This window comes from Pelobates fuscus, chromosome 5 (genome assembly GCF_036172605.1).
Source record: "Pelobates fuscus isolate aPelFus1 chromosome 5, aPelFus1.pri, whole genome shotgun sequence".
NCBI lineage: Eukaryota > Metazoa > Chordata > Amphibia > Anura > Pelobatidae > Pelobates > Pelobates fuscus.
This window is the reverse complement of record NC_086321.1, coordinates 4,595,078-4,608,441: the sequence shown is the minus strand read 5'-3', so window position 1 is coordinate 4,608,441 and position 13,364 is coordinate 4,595,078. Positions and strand designations below refer to the sequence as shown.

The 13,364-nt window shown below is 39.7% G+C and overlaps 1 long non-coding RNA gene across 1 annotated transcript in view; it reads left to right on the top strand.

Moving 5' to 3' along the window:
* Window positions 1–11,684, top strand: part of LOC134612345 (uncharacterized) — a 43,878-nt gene extending 32,194 nt beyond the window's left edge. Inside the window, exon 3 of the long non-coding RNA XR_010090925.1 lies at window positions 11,384–11,684. This is a non-coding gene — a long non-coding RNA (uncharacterized LOC134612345). The remainder of the gene's footprint in view (window positions 1–11,383) is intronic.
* The last annotated feature ends 1,680 nt before the right edge of the window (window positions 11,685–13,364 follow it).

The window sequence follows — 13,364 nt, the reverse complement described above, 5'->3', positions numbered from 1 at the left end:
AAATTTCACCCTCGCACGCCACTGTCGGCATTTAAGGCAATCTCACCCTGGCTCTCACTTGGCTCTTGGGCCAAACTGGGAATTACCCACGTAAACCAAGTTATGCAGGGTAACCTCATTAAATCCTTCCCAGACCTACAGAAGGAATTCAAGCTCGCTAATTCATCAGTGTTTGCCTACTTGCAACTTAAGGGTATAATTTAATTACATGTAATGCGAGATCAGGCGCACTTAGCCGCAGGTTTCAAAGACATGGCAACACTGTACGACAGATGCTGGCAAGCTCCAAACAAACACAAATCTCTATCCCTCTGCTACCAGTTGACCCTAGAGGCCACAATCATAGTTACCCCGAATTTTGTGACCCAATGGCTCAAAGAGAGCGATGATTTATTGATCGAAACTGAAGTGTCGGCATCCCCACGGGCTCTCACAGGCCTTACACGATGCTACTCCCATGTGGAGGCACACAAGAAATATAGGTGGTACTTAACACCCCATAGACTCCACTCGATGTTCAACAAGGTGCCTCTCTATTGATGTGGGACCGAACGGGGCACAATGCTCCACATCTGGTGGACATGTCCACGAATATGGCCCCTGTGGGTAGAAGCACAGACTATTTTACAATCCCTGGGTATCCCGTCACCACCTATAGATATACATACAGGCTTGTTCCTCTCATACCCGCACTCAACTCCAAAGTATGTGAAAAGTGTAATGGCCATTGTTGTTCTGGCAGTAAGAAATTTAATAGCGACTCATTGGAAACAACCCCAATGTCCCTCCCGAACCCAACTAATAGACAAAATTCACCAGTACTATTCATATGAGAGTATGTCAACCAAGTCTGCCGCTCAGCAAAAAACTTTCCAGGGGGACTGGGCATCATGGCTAGACTTCAGGGCCAATTTGGCCATGGTTCCACCACCTAAAGCCGTTATGGCACTAACCAGGAAGAAGCCGACCCCTCCCTTCACACATGGCAGACCCTGGCATCCCCGTAACGCGTACTGACCCCTAGAGATACGAATTGACCCTCTATAGAAGTAAGCATAGTCAAGGCATACACTCCAGAGGGTCTTGAGACCTATTTGCTGGGGTCTCCATGCGCCGGAGTCAAGCGCTGATATATACCATACCCTGTGGCGCTCACCCTTACACCCCCCCCCCCCTCCCGACACTCCACCCCCATTCGTTTCTCCCCAGTTGGGAAATCACAAAGGTATAAACATGCACTACTAACCATTCCAGTACTAATAGGTAATGATCAATTGAAGTAGGCAATAGATAGAAAACTTCAAGGCGACACATGCAACCCTGAGGTGTACTTCGGACCAACTATAGGTGCCCACATGCACTGCAGCCAAGAGAGTCCTCAGTACTATCACCAGCTCACCCCCTGATGTTTATATACCACGAAACGACGCAAATGCCGAACTTCACTGTATGATGTAGTGGAACTTTTTGTTATATGCAATGTGATCCCCCCTCATCCCTCTTCCTTTCTGTACCCCATTTACTTTAGGAAAATAAAAAATTGTCAATGGAAAAAGAAAAAAAAAAAGAAAAAATCTCAGGCACTCACTGTGATTGTATCCAGGCAGATTTATTTGCAACGTTTCGACCTGTCAAGGTCTTTATCAAGCGTGCTTGATAAAGACCTTGACATATAGAATGTGCATAGCATGATAGATAGAATGTTAATATGAACAACATGCTTATCTGCTGTTAACGGAGACTTGAGTTTAGTTTAGAAAATGAAAATTGTACGTTACAAGGGAAGGTAATATTTGTACTTGGAGCAAACGATGACTCATTCAACACGTTTCTAAATGTTATCAATATCCCACCAGCCTTAAAGGGACACTATAGTCAGCTGAACAACTTTAGCTTAATGAAGCAGTTTTGGTGTATAGAACATGCCCCTGCAGCCTCACTGCTCAGTCCTCTGCCATTTAGGAGTTAAATCCCTTTGTTTATGAACCCTAGTCACACCTCCCTGCATGTGACTTGCACAGCCTTCCATAAACACTTCCTGTAAGGAGAGCCCTATTTAGGCTTTCTTTATTGCAAGTTCTGTTTAATTAAGATTTTCTTATCCCCTGCTATGTTAATAGCTTGCTAGATCCTGCAAGAGCCTCCTGTATGTGATTAACCCCTTAAGGACACATGACATGTCTGACACGTCATGATTCCCTTTTATTCCAGAAGTTTGGTCCTTAAGGGGTTAAAGTTCAATTTAGAGATTAAAAGAGATCCAAAGCAGGAACGCCATTCCCGTTACCAGTCCTGCAGGACCTGCCATGCTACCTGCACACAGGGGCCATCACACGCTGTGTTCCCTCTCCGGCTCTAACTCTCGCGAGACCACGGGTTACCATGGCAACGCTCCGCACAGGCGAGCCTCGGGAGAGTTAGAGCTGGAGAGGGAACACAGCGTGTGATGGCCCCTGTGTGCAGCGGCTGCTTCCCTCCACCGGACCACTGGGTGATCTCCCCCCTCCCTGACAAGGTAAGAAGCAGGGAGGGGGGGGGATAAAATAAAAAAATACAAACACAAAGTTTTAAAAAAATGCTTCACTATCATCCAACACACACACACACATCATCCAGCACACACACACACACACACACATCATCCAGCACACACACACACACACACACATCATCCAGCACACACACACACACATCCTTTAACCCCTTAAGGACCAAACTTCTGGAATAAAAGGGAATCATGACATGTCAGACATGTCATGTGTCCTTAAGGGGTTAATGGAGATACCCAGTCAGGGTGCCAGGCGATCCGTTACACACACACACATCAGCCAGCACACACACACACACATCATCCAGCGCACAGACACACACACACATCATCCAACACACACACACACATCATCCAGCACACACACACACACACATCATCAGACAGCACACACACACACATCATCCAGCACACACACACACACACACACATCATCAGACAGCACACACACACACACACACATCAGACAGCACACACACACACACACACATCATCCAGCACACACACACATCATCCAGCACACACACACACACACATCATCCAGCACACACACGCGCACACACAGATCATCCAGCACAGACACACACACATCATCCAGCACACACACACACACATCATCCAGCACACACACACACACACTTCATCCAGCACACACACACACACACACTTCATCCAGCACACACACACACATCATCCAGCAAGCACACACACACATCATCCAGCGCACACACACACACACACACACATCATCCAGCACGCACACACACACATCATCCAGCGCACACACACATCATCCAGCGCACACACACACACACACATCATCCAGCACACACACACACATCATCCAGCACACACCCACATCATCCAGCGCACACGCACGCACATCTTCCAGCACACACACACTTCATTCATTATACACAATCTGCATTCATTATACATACTCTGCACTCACTACAAACACTCTGCATTCATTATACCCACTACATTCACTACACACTACATTCACTACATTCACTGCATTCATTATACACACTCTGCACTCACTACAAACACACTGCATTCATTATACACACTCTGCACTCACTACAAACACACTACATTCATTATACACACTCTGCACTCACTACAAACACGCTACATTTATTATATACACTGCACTCACTACAAACACACTACATTCATTATACACACTCTGCACTCACTACAAACACATTACATTCACTATACACACTCTGCACTCACTACAATCACAATACATTCACTATACACACTCAGAACTTACTTCAAACACACTACATTCATTATACACACTCTGAACTCACTACAAATACACTACATTAATTATACACACTGCACTCACTACACACACTGCATTCATTATACACACTCTGCACTCACTACAAACACACTACATTCATTATACACACTCTGCACTCACTACAAACACACTACATTCATTATACACACTCTGCACTTACTACAAACACACTACATTCATTATACACACTCTGCACTCACTACAAACACACTGCATTCATTATACACACTGCACTCACTACATTCATTATACACACTCTGCACTCACTACAAACACACTACATTCACTATACACACTCTGCAGTCACTACAAACACTAAATTCATTATACACACTCTGCACTCACTACAAACACACTACATTCATTATACACACTCTGCACTCACTACAAACACACTACATTCATTATACACACTCTGCACTCACTACAAACACACTGCATTCATTATACACACTGCACTCACTACATTCATTATACACACTCTGCACTCACTACAAACACACTACATTCATTATTCACACTCTGCACTCACTACAAACACACTACATTCATTATACACACTCTGCACTCACTACAAACACACTACATTCACTATACACACTCTGCAGTCACTACAAACACTAAATTCATTATACACACTCTGCACTCACTACAAACACACTACATTCATTATACACACTCTGCACTCACTACAAACACACTACATTCATTATACACACTCTGCACTCACTACAAACACACTACATTCACTAGTTAAAAACAAATAAAGGATACAAAGGCGTTATTTAATTCCTTACACCCAGTGCAGCAAAAAATACCCAAGTGTAGTGTCACCTCTTACACTTAGAAATAACTTGAAAAAAGGAAAAAAGGTACTTAGCGCTCACGGAAAAGGAGAAGGACTGTTACCTTGCACATATAATGTTTCGAGTGGTTACATAAACAAGTTGTTCTTTTTACCTACATATGAATAGAATAAACCACACATAGTGTAACCTGTATATACAGTGTAAAAGTGAGAGAAAGCAATTTTCTTCAAACTCACAATTTTCAGAGCCTTTTATAAGTCGGCTCTAAACTCTTAGCGCTTGTCGTCTCCTCCTTGAGATATAAGGTTAAATCTTCCAGGGAGGTCCGCAGGGACTGATGAAAGTGCAGCAGACTCCAAAGTATATAAAAGATTATTTATTCAAACAAATAGTTTAAAATAAAAAGGTATATATATACACATATAAAAAGTTAATTTTAGCACAACGCGTTTCAACCATAACAGGTCTTTCTCAAGTGCATCTGTCTTGACAACTGAATATAAAATGCTTATATACACTAAGGGGAAACAGGGAACAGAGTGAATTATAATTTGCACCTGTGTGCATAAACCTAATATAATTTCCTTATATGGTCATAGCCGGAAGTGTTTCGCCAAACGAATTATGGCTGCACTTCCGGCTATAGACAGATCCCTGCTGCCCTCCCCAACATGTCCGCCGGATCCCTTCGCTGATATCCGGTCTGTGTCCTCCATACGTGCTTCCTAGCTTGTCGGCGCGTCATTTCCTGTGACGCGAGTCACGTGATTGTCGAACGGAACGTAATTTCCTATAACGTATTAGTCTTGACAGAGTGGCGGTCACATGAGTGATGGGCGAAACGTCCATTATGGATAGGGCAAAATGCCCTTAGTTCATGATATCGGCATATCAGATATATAAATAAATATGAAGAGAAGAAAGGAAAAACGGACATGAATAGCATATATATCTTACTGTGTATTATAAGTATAAAAAGGATATAACATCTCACTAAATTTACATAGAATATGTTAAAACAGTTCTCTATTTCAATGATAATATAGGAAAAGGGAGAAGGGAGAAAGTGCAAAAAAGGTGGGGTGAATTCAGACCCAAATGAATTGTACCACATATAGCTTCCAAAAGGTTCTATTTCATACATATATTTGTTGGATGGACTACCAAAACTTATTACGATATAAGTTAAAAACCTATTCAAAAGTATTTAAAGGAACAGTACTAAAAATTCCTTTTCTAAAAAACATTCTTAGAAACATCCTTAAAATTATTATAGTTATAAAATGCTGTTAATTTCAAAATCAATGTTGAGACCCAAAGGTAATAAAGTGCGTAATTCGAATATCCATTTAACCTCTTGGGTACTCAATTTACTTGGGAGATCTCCACCTCTCCAATGGGCTTCAACTTTCTCAATTGCATAAAATTTAAGGAGTTTGGGATCTGAATCATGTTTTTCTAAAAAATGTTTGGATACACTGTGGCTTGTGAACCCTTTTTGAATGTTTCTCACATGTTCCCCTATTCGGACTTTGAGTGGCCTTGATGTTTTGCCCACGTACTGTAAGCCACATGGGCATGTTAGGAGGTATATAACGTTGTTGGAATGGCATGTAATCATTGATTTAATTTTAAACTCCTCTCTAGTATTAAAAGATTTAAACATAATTACTTTTTTTTCTTTAATATTAGTCTTTTTACATGCATTGCACATGCCACAGTGATAAAAGCCTTTTTGGTTTTTGGACCATTTTGTTAAAAAATTACCATTATCTGGAGACACTTTCTCCAGAAAACTACTAGTTAAGATTTGTTTAAAATTTTTTGCACCTCTAAACACAAATTTGGGTTTAGAATCTAAAAATTCCTGTATTTCCTCATCTTGATTTAAAATCCTCCAATTCTTGTCTACAATTCTTTTAATGTCACCTACATTACTCGAGTAGTTAAAAATGAGGGGAATTTGTTGATTCTCACTGTCTTGATTTTCTCTCTTTTTATATTTAAGGAGGGGAGATCTCTCTAGCGATGTTATTTTCTGAATTTGGGTTTCTAGATCTTTTTCGTCGTACCTCTTCTGTGTGAATTGTTCTTTCAGGACTTCTGCCTGGTGGGAGAAATCTTGTAAATTCGTACAATTTTTCCGTAACCTTAGGAATTGGCCCCTCGGGATATTAGCTAACCAAGGTCGATGGTGACAGCTACTAATCTCTATGTAGCTGTTCACGTCGACTTGTTTAAAAAAAGTGCGTGTGTTCAACCTATTGTTACTGATATAAATATTAAGGTCTAAAAAGTCGATACTTTTATTGCTGACATTTTTGGTAAGACGGATTCCCCAATCATTACAGTTTAAAAAATTAAAAAATTGGTTAAAAAGATCTTCAGGCCCCTTCCAAATAATAAAAATGTCATCAATACACCTCTTGTATAGGACCAGAGGTTTTTAATTTATCAGAAAAGGTTTTAACTGACATACAAACCAAAGTTTTAATTAAAGGTTTTAAATTTGCACCAAGTTGCTCTCTAAACAAATTTGAAACTTTTATTGATATTAATCGTTTTAGTCGTAAATTATGTCTTAAAATTTTTTTTAAAAGGAAAGGTTTAGAACATAGTGTGAACTCACCATTACTTGAGAATGTGGACAACTCAGAAATTGTCCATACTAATTTAAAGAAAAAATCCAATTTCTATCCGGCATTCCTTAAATCAGACTCAATTAAAGTCTTTGAGCGGGCATGCCTGGACGAAATTTACAAAATAAAACCCCTGTCTAAATACAGTCTAAATTTAACTTTTGAAGAAAAAAGAAATTTGGAGGAACTTAGAAATTATACATCAATTGTCATTAAGCCGGCGGATAAGGGTGGAGGAATGGTTTTATTGGATAAGACCAAGTACTTACAAGAAATTGGAAAACAATTACAAGATCCCAATACATATAAGATTTTAAAAAAAGACCTCACACAAGATATTAAGAAGAACTATCAGGAATTTTTAGAAAAAGAAGAAAAAGCAGAGATCTTGAATAAGGGAGAATTAGCCTTTTTATTCCTTGACCACCCACGTTTACCAGTTATTTACGTATTACCAAAAATACATAAGGACCCTATAAATCCACCAGGACGCCCTATAATATCTGGTATAAATTCTATATTGTCGCCATTATCACAATACATAGACTTTCACCTTCAACCTTTAGTTAGAGAATGTCCCTCTTACCTTCAGGACTCAATGAGCCTTTTGAATTTATTAAATGGTTTTAAATGGGAAGATGACTATCTCCTCATTACTTGTGACGTAACCAGTTTATACACCATCATTAAACATGAAAGAGGATGTGAGGCTACAGAATTTTTCTTAAAAGAATCTAAAAAATGTAATGAAGCCCAACAGAACTTCATTCTAGATGGTATACATATGATTTTAGATAACAACTATTTTTGGTTTGAAGGAGAATTTTACTTGCAAGTTAGAGGGACAGCTATGGGGACCAGGTTTGCACCCAGTTACGCCAATCTTTTCATGGCCTACTGGGAACGCACTTTTATACACCAGGGACATGACTGTGGTGCAAACCTGGTCCTATACAAGAGATATATTGATGACATTTTTATTATTTGGAAGGGGCCGGAAGATCTTTTAAACCATTTTTTTAATTTTTTAAACTGTAATGATTGGGGAATCCGTCTTACCAAAAATGTCAGCAATAAAAGTATCGACTTTTTAGACCTTAATATTTATATCAGTAACAATAGGTTGAACACACGCACTTTTTTTAAACAAGTCGACGTGAACAGCTACATAGAGATTAGTAGCTGTCACCATCGACCTTGGTTAGCTAATATCCCGAGGGGCCAATTCCTAAGGTTACGGAAAAATTGTACGAATTTACAAGATTTCTCCCACCAGGCAGAAGTCCTGAAAGAACAATTCACACAGAAGAGGTACGACGAAAAAGATCTAGAAACCCAAATTCAGAAAATAACATCGCTAGAGAGATCTCCCCTCCTTAAATATAAAAAGAGAGAAAATCAAGACAGTGAGAATCAACAAATTCCCCTCATTGTTAACTACTCGAGTAATGTAGGTGACATTAAAAGAATTGTAGACAAGAATTGGAGGATTTTAAATCAAGATGAGGAAATACAGGAATTTTTAGGTTCTAAACCCAAATTTGTGTTTAGAGGTGCAAAAAATTTTAAACAAATCTTAACTAGTAGTTTTCTGGAGAAAGTGTCTCCAGATAATGGTAATTTTTTAACAAAATGGTCCAAAAACCAAAAAGGCTTTTATCACTGTGGCATGTGCAATGCATGTAAAAAGACTGATATTAAAGAAAAAAACGTAATTATGTTTAAATCTTTTAATACTAGAGAGGAGTTTAAAATTAAATCAATGATTACATGCCATTCCAACAACGTTATATACCTCCTAACATGCCCATGTGGCTTACAGTACGTGGGCAAAACATCAAGGCCACTCAAAGTCCGAATAGGGGAACATGTGAGAAACATTTAAAAAGGGTTCACAAGCCACAGTGTATCCAAACATTTTTTAGAAAAACATGATTCAGATCCCAAACTCCTTAAATTTTATGCAATTGAGAAAGTTGAAGCCCATTGGAGAGGTGGAGATCTCCCAAGTAAATTGAGTACCCAAGAGGTTAAATGGATATTCGAATTACGCACTTTATTACCTTTGGGTCTCAACATTGATTTTGAAATTAACAGTATTTTATAACTATAATAATTTTAAGGATGTTTCTAAGAATGTTTTTTAGAAAAGGAATTTTTGGTACTGTTCCTTTAAATACTTTTGAATAGGTTTTTAACTTATATCGTAATAAGTTTTGGTAGTCCATCCAACAAATATATGTATGAAATAGAACCTTTTGGAAGCTATATGTGGTACAATTCATTTGGGTCTGAATTCACCCCACCTTTTTTGCACTTTCTCCCTTCTCCCTTTTCCTATATTATCATTGAAATAGAGAACTGTTTTAACATATTCTATGTAAATTTAGTGAGATGTTATATCCTTTTTATACTTATAATACACAGTAAGATATATATGCTATTCATGTCCGTTTTTCCTTTCTTCTCTTCATATTTATTTATATATCTGATATGCCGATATCATGAACTAAGGGCATTTTGCCCTATCCATAATGGACGTTTCGCCCATCACTCATGTGACCGCCACTCTGTCAAGATTAATACGTCACAGGAAATGACGTTTCGTTCGACAATCACGTGACTCGCGTCACAGGAAATGACGCGCCGACAAGCTAGGAGCACGTATGGAGGACACAGAACGGATATCAGCGAAGGGATCCGGCGGACATGTTGGGGAGGGCAGCATATAGCCGGAAGTGCAGCCATAATTTGTGTGGCGAAACACTTCCGGCTATGACCATATAAGGAAATGGGTGGGTTTATGCACACAGGTGCAAATTATAATTCACTCTGTTCCCTGTTTCCCCTTAGTGTATATAAGCATTTTATATTCAGTTGTCAAGACAGATGCACTTGAGAAAGACCTGTTATGGTTGAATCGCGTTGTGCTATATTTACTATTTTATTTGTGTATATATATATACACCTTTTTATTTTAAACTATTTGTTTGAATAAATCATCTTTTATATACTTTGGAGTCTGCTGCACTTTCATCAGTCCCTGCGGACCTCCCTGGAAGATTTAACCTTATATCTCAAGGAGGAGACGACAAGCGCTAAGAGTTTAGAGCCGACTTATAAAAGGCTCTGAAAATTGTGAGTTTGAAGAAAATTGCTTTCTTTCACTTTTACACTGTATATACAGGTTACACTATGTGTGGTTTATTCTATTCATATGTAGGTAAAAAGAACAACTTGTTTATGTAACCACTTGAAACATTATATGTGCAAGGTAACAGTCCTTCTCCTTTTCCATGAGCGCTAAGTACCTTTTTCCTTTTTTCACACTACATTCACTATACACACTCTGCACTCACTACAAACACACTGCATTCATTATACACACTCTGCACTCACTACAAACACACAGCATTCATTATACACACTCTGCACTCACTACAAACACACTGCATTCATTATACACACTCTGCACTCACTACAAACACACTGCATTCATTATACACACTCTGCACTCACTACAAACACACAGCATTCATTATACACACTCTGCACTCACTACAAACACACTGCATTCATTATACACACTCTGCACTCACTACAAACACACTGCATTCATTATACACACTCTGCACTCACTACAAACACACTACATTCATTATGCACACCCTGCACTCACTACAAACACACTACATTCATTATACACACCCTGCACTCACTACAAACACACTACATTTATTATACACACCCTGCAGTGCACTAAATGCATAGGAGTGTAATTTTATTTTATTTTTTAAGGGGGGGAGGGGGAGGGGGGGAATCATGGGTGAGTTCCCACACTTTTTTCTCCAAGACTTGACCCCTGTTTTCATCATATTGTGATCTTTAAAATATATGCATAAACATTTAATTTCTTGAATTTTTCAAATAGTTACGTATAATACTTTAAAAAGTTTTTTTCCTTATTATTTCAAACTTTTAGAAACACAAAAAAAAATCTGCAGTCTGTTATCAGTAGCGAATTCAGTTATTAGGATTTTTATAATTCTATATTATTTCTTCCTGTCAGGGAGAATATGAAAGATATGGATAAATGTGCAAAGTTTGGGGGCCGTTTGAAGATTGATAACTGCACCTCAATCATGCGTTGGATCTGTGAGACCGAACCAGAGTAACGGAATTTGTTCCAGATCATTCTTTGGGATATAATCAATGTTAGTTATTCGAATTCTATATCCTAAGAAAGCCAAACTGTGTGATAAAAATCCTGGAAATGTATCTTTATTTGGGGAGGGAAGGAGAGTCATTAATTTCTCTGCAGTAAAGAGACAGTATGGAACTCTGTACATAATAAAACACATAACAAATTATATTCCATTACTTTCCTTTTCCAGTTTTGTCATGTTATATCAGCATTTGGACCTTGTGAGCCCATTGAGGTCCAGGTTGGTCCGTTGAACCCAGGATTGGCATTTTCCCCTCTACCAATGGGTTGGAAGCAGCAGCATATCTTCTCTCCCATTGGTTAGAGAAAACAAACCCTATAATGGAACATTGCTGCTTTACCCTAACACTCCCCAAGATAAGTCAATCTGCAGCAGTTGGTCCTGGCACTGTAAGTGTGTGCTGTAAGTAGGAGGTATAATTACTAATAAGAATTGTAAGGTACAACAGCGCCCCCCAAAAAATCACCCAAGTGTGATGACACTCCCACATTTAATACAAACGTAAAAATGGAACCAAATACGGTGATTTGCGTACAAATTGGAAAACAAGCCTCACAATATAAACCCACAGGTAAAAATTGTAAGATACAAAATATACAAACACAGAGTGCAAACTAGAAGTGTAACGGAGCTCCTTGGACCCCTGGCTGGGTACCTCTGCCAAGGACCGCTTCCTAGCTGGAACAGGGGACAAATTACAGCACTTCTGCCCATAGTCGCTGTGGCTTGACTGGGGCCTTGGAACCACTCTCTCCTTGAGCCGAATGGGGAACTTGCTCTAGACACCCCCAGGCACTGGACGACGCTCAGTCATGGGAGCTCTAGTCCTTACAAGCACTTTCCCCATGAATCCTCCATGCTGGCACAAGCTGGAACAGTGATTAGCCCTCTCCCCTTCCAGTAACCAGATGACACATCGTTCTGGGAGTACAATACTTTAATGGCAGCCACAACTGGCTTTATATGTATGTCCCCATGCAAGGGGCACTCGCCTCTGGACCAGAGAGTAAGCCACAGTAGAAACAAATACGCAATTGCATTGGCTCTAAGATCCAGGACACTCTGTGCCTGGGAGATAATTGGATCAGGAACTGTATTAATCTAATACAATTATCTCCAAGCACAGCATGCTTGCAAGGATGGACTTATGTGCGTACCACTGACATGAAGGGAGAGTGAGAGGGGAGGATCAGTATTAGGAGGAGGAAAGACAAGAAGTTCAGTTTTACAGAGACTGAGTTTTCAGAAAGCGGGAGGACATCCAGTCAGAGATGGAAGAAAGGCAAGCAGTGACATGTTGCAGGACGGCAGGGGGAGGTCCGGGGAGGAGAGATATATCTGGGTGTCATCAGCGTACAGGTGGTAGTGGAATCCAAATGAGGCAATACGTTTGCCAAGAGAGGCAGTATAAAGAGAAAATAGAAGGAGAGCCTTGGGGAACTCCAATCGAGACAGGATGAGGGGAGGAAGTATCCTTGGAAAAGGAGACACTGAATGAGCATTTGGAGAGATAAGAGGAAAACCATGAGAGGACAGAGTCACAGAGACAGAGCGATTGAAGAGTTTGAAGAAGTAGAGCATGATCAACGGTGTCAAAGGCAGCAGTTAGGTCAAGAAGAATTAGTATTGATTAGTGGCCTTTGGATTTAGCTGCGATTAGGTCATTAGTAACTTTGATAAGAGTACGAGAGTGGAGAGGGCGGAAGCCAGACTGAAGAGGGTCAAGGAGATAGTTGGAATTGAGGAAGCGAGACACACAGGTAAAGAAAAGTCTTTCCAGAAGCTTTGAGGAAAAAGGGAGCAGGGATATGGGACCATAGTTAG